This window comes from Populus alba, chromosome 17 (assembly GCF_005239225.2).
Source record: "Populus alba chromosome 17, ASM523922v2, whole genome shotgun sequence".
Lineage (NCBI taxonomy): Eukaryota > Viridiplantae > Streptophyta > Magnoliopsida > Malpighiales > Salicaceae > Populus > Populus alba.
The window spans coordinates 9,635,139-9,654,225 of record NC_133300.1 but is presented as its reverse complement, the minus strand read 5'-3'; positions in this window follow the sequence as shown (position 1 = coordinate 9,654,225).

Genomic DNA, 19,087 nt, shown 5'->3' with positions numbered 1-19,087 from the left:
TGGACACTAACAGTCCAATGTTTGTTGATGAGCAATTTTAATTCTCTTAGAGACAGAACTTGGTTCTTTTTCATTTACAAAACTAGTAACCTCATGTTTTAGCTTTCTAACGAGACCAATCTCGCTTAAAATGGAGCTCAATAACTCTAGATATATTAAAAAAGCTAAGTAGAGGTCGAATAGTAATAGTTAAATATCACGACAGTAACCTTTGGACAGTAACAATCCAATGTTTGAGCAGTCTTGACTCTCTTAGAGGCATAACTGGGTTCTCTTTCCTTCAGAGAACTTGTAGCTTCGTGTCTTTGTTTTCCAACAAGATCAATATCGCTTAAAATGGAGTTCTATAACTCTAGCTAAATAAAAATCTAAGTAGAGGTTAAACATGAACAATTCAATATCAAGACAATAACCGTTGGACAATAATAGTCCAACGTTTGAGTTATTTTGACTGTCTTAGAGACAGAACTAGATTCTCCTACCATTAGAGATCTTGTAGCCTCGTGTCTTAGCTTTCCAATGAGACCAATCCTACTTGACATGGAGTTCTAATACTCTAGATATAGTTAACAATCTAAGAAGAGGTTGGAAAATAACATTTCAATATTGATATAGTAACCATTTGACAGTAACAGTCCAATGTTTGAGAAATTTTTATTGTCTTAAAGGAAGAACTCGGTTCTACTTCATTCAGAGAACTTGTAACCTCGTGTCTTAGCTTTATAACGAGACCAATCTCGCTTGAAATGGAGTTCTATAACTCTAGATATAGTTAACAATCTGAGGAGAGGTCGGATGGTAACAATTCAGTATCAAGACAATAACCGTTGGACACTAACAGTCCAATGTTTGTTGATGAGCAATTTTGATTGTCTTAGAGGCAGAACTTGGTTCTTCTTCATTTACACAACTAGTAACCTCATGTCTTAGCTTTCCAACGAGACCAATCTCGCTTGAAATAGAGCTCAATACCTCTAGATATATTAAAAAAGATAAGTAGAGGTCGGACAGTAACAGTTGAATATCACGACAGTAACAATCCAATGTTTAAGCAGTCTTGACTCTCTTAGAGGCATAACTGGGTTCTCTTTCCTTCAGAGAACTTGTAGCCTCGTGTCTTTGTTTTCCAACAATATCAATATTGCTTAAAATGGAGTTCTATAACCCTAGCTAAATAAAAATCTAAGTAGAGGTTAGACGTTAACAGTTCAATATCAAGACAATAACTGTTGGATAGTAATAGTCCAATGTTTGAGATATTTTGACTGTCTTAGAGACAGAACTAGATTCTCCTACCATTAGAGATCTTGTAGCCTCGTGTCTTAGTTTTCCAACGAGACCAATCTTGTTTGACATGGAGTTCTATAACTTTAGATATAGTTAACAATCTGAGGAGAGGTCGGACAGTAATTGTTCGATATCGAGACTGTAATCGTTGGACAGTAACAATCAAATGTTTGAGCAATTTTGATTGTTTAGAGGCAGAACTGGGTTCTCCTTCCTTCAGAGAACTTGTAGCTTCATGTCTTAGTTTTCCAACGAGACCAATCTCGCTTGAAATGGAGTTCTATAAATCTAGATATAGTTAACAATCTGAGAAGAGGTTAGACAGTAACAGTTCAATATCAAGACCATAAGAGTTGGTCACAAATAGTCCAGTCTTTGTTGATGAGGAATTTGTATTGTTTTAGAGGCAGAACATGGTTCTTCTTCCTTCAGAGAACTTGTAGCCTCGTGTCTTAGATTTCCAACTAGATGAATATTGCTTGAAATGGAGTTCTATAACTCTAGATATTGTTAACAATCCAAGGAGAGGTCGGACAATAACAGTTCAATATGAAGGCAATAAGCGTAGGATAGTACCAGTCTAATGTTTGAGAAATTTTGACTATCTTAGAGGAAGAACTAGGTGCTACTTCCTTAAAGAACTTGTAGCCTCGTGTCTTAGCTTTCCAACGAGACCAATCTCGCTTGAACTGGAGTTCTATAACTCTAGATATAGTTAACAATCTGAGGAGAGGTTGGACAGTAACAGTTCAATATCAAGACCGTAACAGTTGGTCACAAATAGTCCAATGTTTGTTGATGAGCAATTTTGATTGTCTTAGAGGCAGAACTTGGTTCTTTTTCATTTACACAACTAGTAACCTCATGTCTTAGCTTTCCAACTAGACCAATCTCGCTTGAAATAGAGCTCAATACCTCTAGATATATTAAAAAAGCTAAGTAGAGGTCGGACAGTAACAGTTGAATATCACGATAGTAACAATCCAATGTTTAAGCAGTCTTGACTCTCTTAAAGGCATAACTGGGTTCTCTTTCCTTTAGAGAACTTGTAGCCTCGTGTCTTTGTTTTCCAACAATATTAATATGGCTTAAAATGGAGTTCTATAACCCTAGCTAAATAAAAATCTAAGTAGAGGTTAGACATCAACAGTTCAATATCAAGACAATAACCGTTGGATAGTAATAGTCCAATGTTTGAGATATTTTGACTGTCTTAGAGACAAAACTAGATTCTCCTACCATTAAAGATCTTGAAGCCTCGTGTCTTAGTTTTCCAACGAGACCAATCTTGTTTGACATAGAATTCTATAACTTTAGATATAGTTAACAATCTGAGGAGACGTCGGACAGTAATTGTTCGATATCGAGACTGTAATTGTTGGACAGTAACAATCAAATGTTTGAGCAATTTTGATTGTTTAGAGGCAGAACTGGGTTCTCCTTCCTTCAAAGAACTTGTAGCTTCGTGTCTTAGTTTTACAACGAGACTAATCTTGCTTGAAATGGATTTCTATAAATCTAGATATAGTTAACAATCTGAGGAAAGGTCAGACAGTAACAGTTCAATATTAAGACCGTAACAGTTGGTCACAAATAGTCCAATCTTTGTTGATGTCCTAGGATTTGTATTGTTTTAGAGGCAGAACATGGTTCTTCTTCCTTCAGAGAACTTGTAGCCTCGTGTCTTAGATTTCCAACTAGATGAATATTGCTTGAAATGGAGTTCTATAACTCTAGATATTGTTAACAATCCGAGGAGAGGTCGGACAGTAATAGTTCAATATGAAGACAATAACCGTAGGATAGTACCAGTCCAATGTTTGAGAAATTTTGACTATATTAGAGGAAGAACTAGGTGCTACTTCCTTAAAGAACTTATAGCCTCGTGTCCTAGCTTTCTAACGAGACCAAACTCGCTTGAATTGGAGTTCTATAACTCTAGATATAGTTAACAATTTGAGAAGAGGTCGGACAGTAACAGTTTAATATCAAGACCGTAACAGTTGGTGAAAAATAGTCCAATGTTTGTTGATGAGGAATTTGTGCTATTTTAGAGGCAGAACATGGTTCTTCTTCCTTCAGAGAACTTGTAGCCTTGTGTCTTAGATTTCCAACTAGATCAATATCGCTCGAAATGGAGTTCTATAACTGTAGGACAATACTAGTCCAATGTTTGAGAAATTTTGACCGTCTTAGATGCAGAACTGGGTTCTTCTTCCTTTAGAGAACATGTAGCACCGTGTCTTAACTTTGTAATAAGACCACTTGACACGACCAAAAGATTGATGTCTTCTCCCAAGTGCAAAAGTGTCGAAGTAATAAATAACCCGGCAAGACCGGGGTCGAACCATAGAGAGGTTAATTGTACAAATTATAAATAACAATAATACAACAACAACAACAACAACAACAACAATAATAATACTCAGTACGTGGCGTTGTTATACTTGAGAATGATCTAAAAGATTGGGTCACAGGTTTCCAGCCTATATACTTAGTTTATTAACAGATCAAAAAAATATATTATATAATATATACAGAATGTAAATAATAATAATAATAATAATACTAAAAATAGTAATAATATTAATAGTAATAATAATAACAATAATAATAATAATAATAATATTAGTAGTAGTAGTAATAAAAGAAGAAGAAGAGGAAGAAATTAATGAGAACTTTGAGATGGAAGATTAATGTAAGGATTAAACAATGATAAAAACAAATCTCAAGGTTACAGGATCTACCAATGGTATTTCAAATAAGTATAGTATAAATTCTTATTACTCAATTTGGAAACCACACACGGAGGAGGTTCCAATGAGATGATTTGTCATTAATAGCTCAATATAAATTATTAGCATGATCATATTAATTATCTTATTTACATAACACCAAACTTTTAAATATTATCAGGAATTCATGATATTAACTGATGTTAACAACAAACCAAGTTCCTTTCATAGCCTAGGTGTAGCTAATACCATACGGTTGGGCTATAAGAGTGCCAAGCATTTGTTGTACCTAGTGTTATACAACACAAATCTAGATTAACCATTTAACAAGAAAGGTATTAAGAATTAGTAAGATAAAAAGATAAGACATGTTAATATTAAACATTAAGGTCCATGTTGAGTTTACACCATACTTATTCTTACACCATTAGTGTAACCTTTTCACCTTGACATAATAAACTTAGCTAAACATAATCAAGAAGAGAAACATAAATAAACAAAACAAGAACATAAAGAAAATACAAGTTAACTATGGAAAGGAAAGGAAATGAAAAGCATAAACAAGATATTAATGAAAGCAAAACTTAAGAATTACAAAAAAAATATAAAGAGAGAAATAAAGAGCATGAACTTGATCTTAACAACCAAGCCCCCAAATGCATGGCAAATGCCTCCTTTTATAGGCCAAAATTCGGAATTATTAATTTGATGACTAATTGTTGAGTAGGTGGCCAACTTTTGACTTGGTGAAAATCCTTATCTTCTTGTCTGAATAAAACAAAAATGCTACCATTTGAACTGGGTCCTCTGGAAAACATGAAAGTTGTAGGAAATTGACTCAGCTTTCAAGAAACAAAAAATGGAGGTCATTTGGACTTCTAGAACTCCAGATATGGGCCAAACACTGAACAATGTTCGAGCTGGAGGACAGATTCAAACTTCTCCATTATTGCTATAATTTGGACATGAAAACGTCCTTCTTAGATCTTGATGAAAAGATGAACATTGTAGGCCTATGTCTTATTGAATCTTTGTAAAAATTTGAGGTCATTTAGACATCTAAAACTCGAGATATGACCCAATTACCAAACAGTGTTCCAGTTTGGACTGCACTAACATCTCTTTTCTAAGTTTCACCCTCTCTTTATCTTCACAAATTTCACTAGTTGAATTCATTAATTAATCCTTTGATTTATGTGATAGGCCTGCATTTAAGATGAACATTTACCATAATTAGGGCATTTTATAGTATTAGACTTATTATTATAAAACATGCTTTAGTTAACGAGTTATTGATACTTTAAGTGCAAAATGATGATATAAAACCTTGATAAATACGCACTTTTAATCACACCCCCCAACCAGCTTATTACTAGTCCCTAGTAATCAAAGCGTTAAAATAGAAAAACAATTTGCAAATTCCATAAAGCAAGGCATTCATCATTCAACTTACTTTAATTTATCCAGATAAACAAACTCTCATTAAATTCATATATCTGCTCAATACCTCTTAAACAAGATATTACTAAACCTTTCTTTTGTGCTCAAAATATCAACATATAGTTATGGGGCTTTACTTGGAAGAAAAACAAATTTTTGTTCTAATGTTTAAGGCTAACTTCCTTAGGTTGGGATTATTATATTTTTTTTGTTTTTATTTATTTATTTATTTATTTATATACACATACAACTTGAAACACAATATATCTTTAACCCATGTAACGAGTTTTAGGCTAATGACTTGACACGACCAAAAGCTTGATGTCTTCTCCCAAGTGCAGGAGTGTCGAAGTAATAAATAATCCGGCAAGACCGGAGTCGAACCACATAGAAGGTTAATTGTATAAATTATAAATAACAATATAACAACAACAACAAACAACAACAACAACAACAATAGTAATAGTAATAGTAATAGTAATAATAATAATAATAATAATACTCAGTACGTGGCGTTGTTATACCTGAGAATGATCTTAAAAGATCAGGTCACAAGGTTTCCAGCCTATATACTGAGTTTATGAACAGATAATAATAATAATAACAACAACAACAACAACAACAACAACAACGACAATAATAAAGAAGAGAAGGAAGAAATTAATGAGAACTTTGAGTTGAAAGATTAATGTAAGGATTAAATAATGATAAAAATAAATGTCAAGGTTAGAGGATCCACTAATGGTACTTCAAACAAGTATAGTATAAACTCTTATTACTCAATTGGAAACCACACATAAAGAGGTTCCAATCAGATTATAAATTGTTAACATGATTACATTAGTTATCTTATTCGAATAAAGCTAATACTTGTAAATGTTGGCAGGCATTCATGATTATAACCGACACCTGAGCTATGAAAGGAACTTGATTTGTTGTTAACATAAGTTATAATCATGAATGCCTGCCAACATTTACAAGTATTAGCTTTATTCAAATAAGATAACTAATGTAATCATGTTAACAATTTATAATCTGATTGGAACCTCCTTTATGTGTGGTTTCCAATTGAGTAATAAGAGTTTATACTATACTTGTTTGAAGTACCATTAGTGGATCCTCTAACCTTGACATTTATTTTTATCGTTGTTTAATCCTTACATTAATCTTTCAACTCAAAGTTCTCATTAATTTCTTCCTTCTCTTCTTTATTATTGTTGTTGTTGTTGTTGTTGTTGTTATTGTTATTATTATTATTATTTTATAAACTCAGTATATAGGCTGAAAACCTGTGACCCGATCTTTTAGATCATTCTCAGGTATAACAAGCCATTTACTGAGTATTATTATTATTATTACTATTACTAGTACTACTATTGTTATTATTATCGTTATTGTTGCGTTGTTATTTATAATTTATAAAATTAACCTCTGTGGTTCGACCTCGGTCTTGCCGGGTTATTTATTACTTCGACACTTCTACACTTGGGAGAAGACATCAAGCTTTTGGTCGTGTCAAGTTTTTGGCGCCGTTGCTGGGGAGGTAAATTCTTGTATAAATTATAATATTTAATTTATTTTCTCTTTTCACTTTTCATTTTATCTAACTTTTGTTTTCTTTGTTTTGTTTTGTTTCTTTTTCTTCTATTTTCTTTTCTTCCTTTTATTCTCTTTTTACACGTGCATGAGAGTTTGGTCACGTACATTAAGTAGTCGACTTTGTAAGGTATCCTCATCATTTTCAGAAAATATGGCCGAAGAAGATAATCAATCGCTTCATAATGAGAATAATGAGAATAACCGTATGAGAACACTTAGAGACCACATGAATCCCACAAGAACAAGTGCACCCTCATGCATAGTTTTCCCTCCTGATGCATCTCATTTTAATTTTAAGTCAGGCATTATTGAACTTTTACCTTCTTTTCATGGTTTAGACCTTGAAAATCCATACTTGCATTTAAGGGAATTTGAGGAGGTCTATAATACCTATAATGACTCAAATTATAGCATGAACACCATTCGATTAAAGCTTTTTCCTTTTTCATTAAAAGATAAAGCTAAAACATGGCTACAAAATTTGAGACCAGGATCCATTCGTGTTTGGGATGAAATGCAACAACAATTTTTAAAGAAGTTTTTTCCATCTCACAGAACAAACTCTTTCAAAAGACAAATCATCACTTTCACTCAAAAACCAGGAGAAACATTTTACCAATGTTGGGATAGGTATCGAGATTTGCTTAATACTTGCCCTCATCATGGTTTTGAAACATGGAGATTGGTTTCACATTTTTATGAAGGTTTAACACCTAGAGATAGGCAAATGGTTGAATTGATGTGCAATGGAACTTTCGAAGATAAAGACCCTAATGAAGCAATGGAATACCTAGACTTGCTAGCCGAAAATGCTCAAAATTGGGACACCACAGGTACTTATGAGGCACCAAGTAAAACTCAACCTCATACATCTAGTAGAGGCATGCACAACCTTAGGGAAGATCATGACCTCCAAGCCAAGTTTGCATCTTTAGCTAGAAAAGTCGAAGCACTTGAATTGAAAAAGAGTGGTCAATTAAAATCTGTTCAAGACATTGTGTCAAATCTGTGAAACCAAGGAACACTCAACAAATGATTGTCCAACTTTGCCTTCTTTTAGGGAATGCCTCCATGAACAAGCTCATGCTTTAAACAGTTTCCAAAGACCCAACCATAACCCATACTCATAAACGTATAACCCTGGTTGGAGAAATCACCCAAATTTTAGTTGGAAGAGTGATAACAACAATGCAAAAACTTCATAGCCACCGTTTCAAGCACACCATCATTTTCAAAATTCTCATGGATATCTCAACCTCCTAGAAGAAATCTTGAGGAAAGATTGCATGCATTCATTGAAAAGCAGGAGACAATCAACACTCAACTTGCTCAAAGCATGATAGATTTTAAAGATGCTCTTGCAAAATTAACATCTGCTCTCAGTTTCCAAGAGAAAGGTAAGTTTCCATCTCAACCACAGCAAAATCCAAAAGGGCAATACAATGCAAATGCGAGTAGTTCTGGAAGCCAACATATGGATCAAGTCAAATCAGTCATCACTCTTCGTAGTGGTAAGGTTATTGAAAAACCCATTCTTGAACCTTGTGAGAAAGATGATGAGTCTATCTCTAAGGGTAAGGAAGGGGTTGAACTTGAACATTGCAAAGAAAAGGCTGATTCCCCGCCAGCACTTCCATTTCCTCATGCCATGACCAAACAAAGGAAAGTCAATCACAACTCTGAAATCTTTGAAACTTTCAAATAGGTAAGGATCAATATACCTTTGTTGGATGCTATTAAACAGGTTCCTTCCTATGCTAAATTTTTGAAAGATCTATGCACTGTGAAGAGAAAACTGAATGTGAAAAAGAAAGCCTTTTTAGCCGAACAAGTAAGTGTCATTCTTCAAAACAATAATGCTTTGAAATATAAAGACCCTGGTTGTCCTACAATTTCTTGCTTTATTGGAGAACATAAAATTGAAAGAGCCTTACTTGATCTTGGAGCTAGTGTGAATTTACTTCCATATTCAGTCTTTCAAAGTCTCAATCTAGGTGAGTTAAAACCAACCTCTATAACTCTTTTACTTGCCGATAAATCTGTAAAAGTGCCTAGAGGAATAGTTGAGGATGTGTTAGTACAAGTTGATAAATTCATTTACCCTGTAGATTTTGTTGTCTTGGATACACAACCTGTTGAAGCATGTAATTCAATTCCTATCATTTTAGGACGTCCATTTCTTGCCACTTCTAATGCATTGATTAATTGTAGGAATGGACTGATGAAGCTATCATTTGGAAACATGACATTGGAGATGAATATTTTCAACATTTACAAGCAACCTGGAGATGATAATGATTTACACGAAGTGGACTTTATTGAAAAATTAGTTCATGATCAATTTCAAACCACTTCTAGTGAAACTGAGATTGATGAATCTGATGATTTGCAGATGGTTTACTTTCAGGAATCAAAGGCATGCAATTGGAGACCATAAATTGAAGAATTGCCACCACGATCAATTGGGCCCATACCTTCAAGTGTTCAACCACCAAAACCTGAATTGAAGTCGTTACCATTTAATCTCAAATACTTATTTTTGGGAGAAAATAAAACTTTTCCGGTAATAATCTCTTCCAAACTTAATGCACATCAAGAAGGTAAGTTATTACAGACTCTAAAAATGCACAAAAATGCATTAGGATGGACCATAGCTGACATAAAAGGAATTAACCCTTTGATTTGCACACATAGGATTTATTTGGAGGAAAATGCTAAACCCTCTAGAGAAATGCAACGAAGGCTTAGTCCTAATATGAAAGAAGTAGTGAAAAATGAAGTCATTAAGCTTATAGATAATGGAATCATTTATCCTATTTCTGACAGCAAATGGGTAAGTCCTACCCAAGTTGTACCCAAAAAGTCTAGAGTCACTGTGATAACGAATGAGAAAAATGAGTTAATTCCAACTAGGACTGTTACTGGTTGGCGCATGTGCATTGACTATAGGAAACTTAATTCTATGACTAGAAAAGATCATTTCCCTTTACCTTTCATGGATCAAATCCTAGAAAGAGTTGCAGGTCATGAATTTTATTGTTTCCTAGATGGCTATTCAGGTTACAATCAAATTGAAATTGCATTGGAAGATCAAGAGAAGACTACTTTCACATGTCCATTTGGTACTTTTGCATATCGAATGATGCCTTTTGGATTATGTAATGCACCAGCCACGTTTCAAAGATGCATGCTTAGCATATTCAGTGATATGGTTGAACGTTTGCTTGAGATTTTTATGGATGATTTTTCTGTTTTTGGTGATTCATTTGATGATTGTTTGACTAACTTAGAAAAGGTTTTGAGCAGGTGTGAAGAAAAGAATCTTGTACTGAACTGGAAAAAATGTCACTTTGTGGTAACAAACGGCATTGTACTTGGTCACATTGTTTCATCGAAAGGAATTGAGGTTGACAAATCTAAAATCGAGTTAATTGCCAACTTACTAACACCAAAATCTGTTAAAGATGTTAGATCATTCTTAGGACATGCTGGTTTTTACAGAAGGTTCATCAAAGATTTTAGTGTAATAACTAAGCCCTCGAGTAACCTTCTAACAAAGGATAATATTTTTGAATGGACTGAACATTGTGAAGAAGCCTTTGTTAAACTTAAAAACTTGCTTACTTCTGCTCCTGTCATTCAACCTCCTGATTGGTCATTACCTTTTGAAATAATGCGTGATGCTAGTGATTATGTCGTGGGTGCTGTCTTGGGACAAAGAAAAGATAAGAAACCTTATGTGATTTACTATGCAAGTAAAACTTTAAATAATGCTCAAATGAATTACACCACCACTTAAAAAGAATTACTTGCAGTAGTATTTGCTTGTGATAAATTCAGGTCTTATCTAGTTGGCTCACCTGTTGTTGTTTTTAGTGATCATGCAGCATTGAAATATCTTCTTTCTAAGAAAGATTCTAAAGCTAGATTGGTGCGGTGGATTTTGTTACTTCAAGAATTTGATATCACAATCAAAGACAAGAAAGGCACCGAACATGTTGTTGCAGATCATTTGTCAAGATTGACAACAGATTCAAAATCTGACATCACACCAATCGATGACTATTTTCCCGATGAATCTTTACTTTCTGTTTGTACGATGCCTTGGTTTGCTAATATTGTTAATTTTTTTGTTTCAGGATAATTGCCAGCTCATTAGAGTACCCAAGACAAAAGAAAGTTCTTGAACGAAGTGAAGAACTTTTATTGGGATGACCCTTATTTATTCAAATATTGTCCTGATCAAATATTTCGAAGATGCATTCCTGACAATCAGGTAAGTAGTGTCATTAAATTTTGTCATTCTGAGGCATGTGGGGGTCATTTCTCATCAAGAAAGACAATTGCAAAAATCTTACAAAGTGGATTTTATTGGCCCACCATGTTCAAAGACTCACATGCATTCTGCAAGACTTGTGAAAATTGTCAAAAGTTGGGATCTATTTCAAAACATCACATGATGCCTTTAAATCCTATTCTTGTCATTGAGATCTTTGACTATTGGGGTATAGATTTCATGGGTCCATTTCCTCCATCATTTGGTTTCGTGTACATATTAGTCGCAGTAGATTATGTTTCAAAATGGGTAGAGGCAATTCCAAGTCGAAACAATGATCTCAAAACAGTGATAAAGTTTTTGAAAGACAATATTTTGAGTCGATTTGGAATCCCTCGAGCCATAATAAGTGATGGTGGAACACATTTCTGCAACAAGCCATTTGCTTCTTTAATGAAGAAATATGGAATCACACACAAAGTTGCCACCCCTTATCACCCTCAGACAAGTGGACAAATAGAGCTTGCTAATAGGGAGATCAAACAGATCTTGGAGAAAACGGTGAACCTTAATCGGAAAGACTGGTCTTTAAGACTTAATGATGCACTTTGGGCTTATCGAACTGCATATAAAACATCATTAGGTATGTCACCTTATAGACTAGTCTATGGAAAACCTTGTCACTTGCCTGTGGAAATTGAACATAAAGCTTATTGGGCTATTAAAGCTTTCAATTCAAACATTGATGATGCTAGTCAGCTACGAAAATTGCAAATAAATGAGCTTGAGGAAATTAGAAATGATGCATATGACAATTCAAGAATTCATAAAGCAAGAATCAAAGAGTTTCATGACAACAAAATACTGAGAAAAACATTCAATGTTGGTCAAAAAGTCTTGCTTTATAATTCTCGACTCCATTTATTTCCTGGAAAACTAAGATCAAGATGGAGCGGTCCTTTTATTGTGAAACATGTGTATCCATATGGGGCCTGTGATATCGAGAATCCAAAGAATGGCAATGTTTTCAAGGTAAATGGGCATCGGTTGAAAGTTTATTTTGACAATTTTTCAGTTGAAAATGACTCTACTGAATTGAGTGATCCTGTATATAAAGATTGATTCTTTTTCTCACATTGTTTTGTGTTTGTTTTGGTGTATCTTTTGTTTTGCTAATTTCTCTCACCCTGGTCAAATGGCGGATAACGGTACTCCGTGACTCTTAAGTTGGTTCTTTCAGTTTCCCATGATAACTGATATATGTGTATATAATTGTGCAATTCTCTGCTGAATCTCCCATCCAATTCTCATTTGAAAATGTCTTGAAAAATTTAAAAAGTATTTTCCTGCTCTGCCTCAGAATGCGATTACAAAAATTTACCGTGCTATGTGTGAAAGATTGAGGTTGTTAATGAACCATGGAATTCCTGAAGATATTCGTTGGCTGATTGAAGCAAAGGTCCGATTATCAGGTGAGTCCTCCAATTCTTTCATTTCACACATGCCTGGAACAGGTAAAAGCACTTTTGCAAAGAAACGTCGTGCAAAATGACTGAAAGTCTGTCACAGATGTGCCAGATGGACTTGTAATGCGACATGTCGTTCTTTAGGAATGGTATCTGTAAACCGTGAAGATAAAATACAATTCATTAAGGATGGCCTGAGTAAGGGGTCTTTAGATAATCTTTTGTTGACCCTTGAGACGCATCCTAGTGGAGATGTGCATCGTGTAATTCATGATTTATGGCCACAATTCCATAAAGAACATGATCGACTTAGTCTTGGGAATCTGACTAAAAAAGACCCTGTTTGCCAGTTTTTAAGAAAACTGGATGGGAAGCCTATCCCCGACCCATAGAGGGCGTTTAAGCCGTTCTTGGATGTAAAACCAAGGGAAGATGTGAGCCACAATCACAACTACTTGTACATACATGCTTTGTCAAAATAAATAAATAAAGAGAGAGAGTGTGAGACTACAGCTGGCCTACATATAGGTGGTATGATTGCATTTTCACTTTTTCATCTATAAATTCTTCTCTTCCTTCCCTTCATTTCTACTCATCCCATACATTCATCAAATATATAAGTGTGTAGAAATGGCAGGTTCCTCAAGTCATCACATAAGAAATATTTGTGTTTTCGGTGGATCCAGCCCTGGGAAAGAAAAGGAGTTTTTAGAATCAGCAAATCATCTTGGTCAAGTACTAGCTGAGAGAAAGATTCATTTAGTGTATGGGGAAGGCAGCCTTGGATTAATGGGAGGTGTTTCAATGGCTGCATTTTTAGGAGGTAGTCAAGTTTTGGGGGTTGTCCCCAAAGCATTGACAAATAGGGACATCATTGGAAAAACAATTGGAGAGGAATTACAAGTCCCAACAATGTCTGATCGACTGAATGCCATGTTTAGCCATGCTGATGCCTTCATTGCCTTACCAGGTGGTCTGGGCACATTGGAAGAGATCTTTCATATTTCATCTTGGGCCCAACTGCACATTCACCATAAACCTATAGGTTTGTTAAATGTTAATGATTTTTATGATAAGTTGTTGTCTTTCCTTGATCAAGCTGTGGAACAGAAATTTCTAACATCTTCAGCACGACAAATCATAATCTCTGCTGCTACTGCTAAACAATTGATTGACCAACTACAATCTTTAATCCCTGTCATTGATCCTTGCATGAGTCGCCTAGATTGGTCAGCTAAGGAAAGCCGTAAAAAGCTTAGATTAGATTTGAGTCTTCATTTGTGAAACCTTGTGTCTTTTGGTTTTATTAATAGCATATTATTTTGTTTTGTTACTTCTTATATTTGTTTAAGTGTGTTTCAGGTTTGTCATTGTTCGCTGTTTCAGGTGATGTCTTCTATACTCTATCTTTCTACCTTAGGACATTGAGGACAATGTCTCGTTTTGGTTGGGGGGGAGGGTAGTAGTTTAAAAAAAACAAATAACCAACTAACTGTTTTTTTTTTTTTAAAAAAACCATTTGGCAAAACTGTTATTACTAGGATGGCAAGTAAAGAGAAATTATTCTTGAGATGCATCTTAGTAAAAATTTTCTAATGGTTATTTGCAATATTCATAACAAGGCCTATTAGAATACTTCTTGAAATATTCAGTTTTACAAACTCTCGCATTGTTATCACTTGATTCTGATCATATACTCATTTAACAAGTATTATTAAACCTTCATTTTCACACACACACTTTAACATATGATTGTGGGTTGCACATTGGATTATTACATTATTTATGCTCTTTTGTTGAAGGTAACAACTAAGGGTAAGGGATAGTATATAATTTTCAAAAAAAAAAAAAATGATGATAATATTGATGATAATAAAAACGTAGATAAGTTTGGTTTCGTAGCCTCCTTAACCTAAGCAATTAAGTCCGAAGGGGTGTTTTAACACCTAATACCCTAAAGTCAACTGACTTGGGAGCTATTGGCCCAAAGCTTGTTACATGGGTTAAGGAGAAAAGCTTAAGGGAATCAAACATTGCACTATCTACGTATCAGTATCTGCAACCCGAGTTGTTAAGCTCGTAGGGGTGTCTGAACACCTAATGCCCTAAGACCAACTGGTCTAGGGAGTCATAGCTTAAAACTCGTTACATGGGTTAAAAACATTGTGTTTTTAAGTTATATGTGTATATAATTAAAATAAAATAAAATAAAATAAAAAGAAAAAAAAGTAATAATAATAACAATCCCAACCCAAGAAAGTTCACCTTAAACATTTGAACATATTATTGTTTTCTTCCAACAAAAGCCCCATCATCTATGTTTTCATATATTGAGCAACAAAAAAGAAGGTTTATTAATAGCTTGTTTAAGAAGTATGAAGCAGTAATATAAATTTAATGAGAGTTTGTTTATCTGGATAGATTAATGGAAGTTGAATGATGAATGCCTTGCTTTGTGAAACTTGCAAATTGTTTCTCTATTTTAACGCTTTAGATTACTAGGGACTAGTAATAAACTGGTTGGGGGGTGTGATTAGTACTTAAAAGTGCATGTTTATCAAGGTTTTATATCATCATTTTGCACTTGAAGTATCAATAACTCCTTAACTAAAGCATGTTTTATAATAACAAGTTTGATACTATAAGATACCTTAATTTATGGTAAATGCTCATCTTAAATGCAGGCCTATCACATAAATAAAAGGATTGATTGATGAGTTTAAGTATTGAAAGTGAAAGGACAAAGAGATGGCCAAACTTAGAAAAGAGATGCCGGTGCAGTCCAAACCGGAACATTGCTCGGTAATTGGATCATATCTGGAGCTCTAGATCTTGGATTTAGGTCCATTTTATATGGATGGAAAGGGAAGACAAAGGCCTACAACTTTCATGCGGAGCCCAAGATTTAAAAAGGCCTTTTTGAAGTCCAAACTAAAGGAACAACGAAGAAGTCCGAAGCTATCCTGCAGCCCAGACACTATTTAGTGTTCAGCCCATATCTTGAGTTCTAGAAGTCCAAATGACCTCATCTTTTTTTTTGTTGGAAAGCTAAGACAATTTCCTAGAACATTCTTGAGGATTCTGGGAAAATTATGATGTTAGCACTGACTTCTTGTTCAGACAAGAAGATAAAGATTGTCACCAAGTCAAGATGTGGCCACCCACTCATCAATTAATTAACAAATCAATAGTTCCAAATTTTGGCCTATAAAAGGAGGCACTTACCATGTATTGAGGCATCTTGGTTTCTAGATCAAGATCATGCTCTTGCTTTCTCTCTTTGTATTGCTTATGTTTTGCTTTCATTAATATCAAGTTTATGCACTTCATTTCCTTTCCTTTACTTAGTTAACTTCTTTCTCATTTATGTTCTTATCTTGTTCATTTATGTTTCTTTCTTTCATTATGTTTAGCTAAGTTAATTATGTCAAGGTGAAAAGGGTACACTAATGGTGTAAGAATAAGTATAATATAAACTTAACATGGACCTTAACGTTGTATACTAACATGTTTTATATTTGTTATCTTGTTCACTTTTAATACTTTGCTTGTTAAATGGTTAATCTAAGAGCATAAGGAGGTGCATATCCATGAGAATTTTGAAAATTATGGTGTGCTTGAAACGGTGGCTGTGAAGTTTGTGCATTGTTGCTATCACTCTTCCAACTGAAATTTGGGTGATTTCTCCAACGAGGGTTATACGTTTGTGAGTATGGGTTATGGTTGGATCTTTGAAAACTGTTTAAAGCATGAGCTTGTTCATGGAGGCATTCCCTAAAAGAAGGCAAAGTTGGACAATCATTTGTTGAGTGTTCCTTGGTTTCACAGATTTGACACACAATGTCTTAAACAGATTTTAATTGACCACTCTTTTTCAATTCAAGTGCTTCAACTTTTCTAGCTAAAGATGCAAACTTGGCTTGGAGGTCATGATCTTCCCTAAGATTGTGCATGCCTCTACTAGATGTATGAGGTTGAGTTTTACTTGGTGCCTCATAAGTACCTGTGGTGTCCCAATTTTGAGCATTTTCGGCTAGGAAGTCTAGGTACTCCATTGCTTCATTAGGGTCTTTATCTTTGCAAGTTTCATTGCACATCAATTCAACCATTTGCCTATCTCTAGGTGTTAAACCTTCATAAAAATGTGAAACCAATCTCCATGTTTCAAAACCATGATGAGGGCAAGTATTAAGCAAATCTCGATACCTATCCCAACATTGGTAAAATGTTTCTCCTGGTTTTTGAGTGAAAGTGATGATTTGTCTTTTGAAAGAGTTTGTTCTCTGAGACGGAAAAAACTTCTTTAAAAATTGTTGTTGCATTTCATCCCAAGCACGAATGGATCCTGGTCTCAAATTTTGTAAGCCATGTTTTAGCTTATCTTTAATGAAAAAGAAAAAGCTTTAATCGAATGGCGTTGTTGCACACATGAAGACGATTGATTATCTCTTTGGCCATATTTCTGAAAATGATGAGATACCTACAAAGTCGATTAATGTATGTGACCAAACTCGCATGCACGTAAAACAAAACAAAGAAAACAAAAGTTAGATAAAATGAAAAGTGAAAAGAGAAAATAAATTAAGATTAATAAATAACGGTCAGAATGATCTAGGTTTTCCAGTCTATATACTGAGTTTATGAAAATATCAAAGAGATATATTACATAATATAAACAGAATGTAAATAATAATAAAATAATAATAACAATAATAATAATAGTAGTAGTAGTAGTAGTAGTAGTAGTAGTAGTAGTAGTAGTAGAAGTAAAACAAGAAGAAGATGAAGAAATTAATGAGAACTTTGAGATGAAAGATTAATGTAAGGATTAAACAACGATAAAAATAAATGTCAAGGTTAGAGGATCCACTAATGGTACTTCAAGCAAGTATAGTATAAACTCTTATTACTCAATTGGAAACCACACATAAAAGAGGTTCCAATCAGATTATAAATTGTTAACATGATTACATTAGTTATCTTATTTGAATAAAGCTAATACTTGTAAATGTTGGCAGGCATTCATGATTATAACTTATGTTAACAACAAATGAAGTTCCTTTCATAGCTCAGGTGTCAGTTATGCCATACAGTATGGGCTATGAAAGTACCAAGTATTTGTTGTACCAAGTGTTATACAACATAAATCTAGATTAACCATTTAACAAGCAAAGTATTAAAAGTGAACAAGATAACAAATATAAAACATGTTAGTATACAACGTTAAGGTCCATGTTAAGTTTATATTATACTTATTCTTACACCATTAGTGTACCCTTTTCACCTTGACATAATTAACTTAGCTAAACATAATGAAAGAAAGAAACATAAATGAACAAGATAAGAACATAAATGAGAAAGAAGTTAACTAAGTAAAGGAAACGAAATGAAGTGCATAAACTTGATATTAATGAAAGCAAAACATAAGCAATACAAAGAGAGAAAGAGAGAGCATGATCTTGATCTGGAAACCAAAATGCCTCAATACATGGTAAGTGCCTCCTTTTATAGGCCAAAATTTGGAACTATTGATTTGTTAATTAATTGATGAGTGGGTGGCCACATCTTGACTTGGTGACAATCTTTATCTTCTTGTCTGAACAAGAAGTCATTGCTAACATCATAATTTTCCCAGAATCCTCAAGAATGTTCTAGGAAATTGTCTCAGCTTTCCAACAAAAAAAAGATAAGGTCATTTGGACTTCTAGAACTCAAGATATGGGCTGAACACTAAATAGTGTCTGGGCTGCAGGACAGCTTCGGACTTCTTCGTTGTTCCTTCAGTTTGGACTTCAAAACGGCCTTTTTAAATCTTGGGCTCCTCATGAAAGTTGTAGGCCTTTGTCTTCCCTTTCCATCCATATAAAATGGACCTAAATCCGAGATCTAGAGCTCCAGATATGATCCAATTACCGAGCAATGTTCCGGTTTGGACTGCACCGGCATCTCTTTTCTAAGTTTTGGCCATCTCTTTATCCTTTCACTTTCAATACTTAAACTCATCAATCAATCCTTTTATTTATGTGATAGGCCTGCATTTAAGATGAGCATTTACCATAAATTAAGGTATCTTATAGTATCAAACTTGTTATTATAAAACATGCTTTAGTTAAGGAGTTATTGATACTTCAAGTGCAAAATGATGATATAAAACCTTGATAAACATGCACTTTTAAGTACTAATCATGACTCCCAGAGCAGTTGGTCTTAGGACATTAGGTCTTGAGACACCCCTACGAGCTTAACAACTCGTGTTGTAGATACTGATACGTAGATAGTGCAAT